A 1,067-nucleotide genomic window follows, 5' to 3' on the forward strand; every position below is an offset into this window, starting at 1 on the left:
GAACCGGATTTTGAGGGTTCGGAAGGCCTGCTCAGCTGTCCTGGACCATGCAAACTTCACCTTGGTGGAAGTGAGCTGAGTGAGGGGGGCTGCGACAGTGCTGTAATTCTTAATGAAGCGGCGGTAGAAGTTTGCAAAGCCCAGGAAACGTTGCAGGTCCTTCACACAGGTGGGGGTAGGCCAATTGGTAGCAGCAGTGATTTTGGATGGGTCGGCGCGGAGTCTTCCCTGTTCGATGATGAACTGTAGGGGAACTAAATATGACTTTATTTAATTAAAATAAATGCACAAAAGTGAATGGTTATGGAAATACAACCAGTAAAACATTTTATTTCTTTGCCAATAGACCTGCTATTTTTTGGATGAACTTAAAGGAATACTTTACTGATTTTCAAAGATGTTTTCATAATTTCCACACAGCACTGGGACAAAAGTTGTCAACAGCAAAACCCAATAACAAGAAATGCGTCTAAATCTATAGGACAGCAGCAGCTGGGTGATGATGGGGCCTCCAGAAAGGAGCCTGAATAAATCATTCAGGAGCTTCTGAGCATAGTTCCCATGCGCATACCAACACACTAAGACAAGGAGAAGAAGAATCATTTAACAGTCATAACATTCCAGACCATCTGTTGTTGTATTCTAAGTGGTCATACTGTATATGATCAATCCATTTTAGGCCAGTGGCACTCAAAGCAGAGTCGGTGCGGTGGACACTGAGGAGAACATGACAGAGGTATAAGCTATTTTTAAGCTTCTTCCGGCTCTTTGAAACCAGGAACTCACAAAGACGAAGTAGACCACTTGGATATATAAAAAATAACCGTGCTAGTTTATTCAAAGAATCACAGGTAAAATTAACATTACACGTCCAGATCTCTTCCACCTCCGACCTGCACGCAGGCAGGGGAAGTATGAAAGACCCTGAACCATAATGCCTATACAATTTTATCACTTGGTTGGGATAGCCCATTCTACCCAGCAACGTCAAACCGTGACGTCACCTGATATGCCAGCTTTGCAGCTGACCATAACAATAGTCAAAACATGAAGAAAGTCAAGGTGTG

This window comes from Monopterus albus, unplaced genomic scaffold (genome assembly GCF_001952655.1).
Source record: "Monopterus albus unplaced genomic scaffold, M_albus_1.0 scaffold180.1, whole genome shotgun sequence".
In the NCBI taxonomy this organism is placed as follows: Eukaryota; Metazoa; Chordata; class Actinopteri; order Synbranchiformes; family Synbranchidae; genus Monopterus; species Monopterus albus.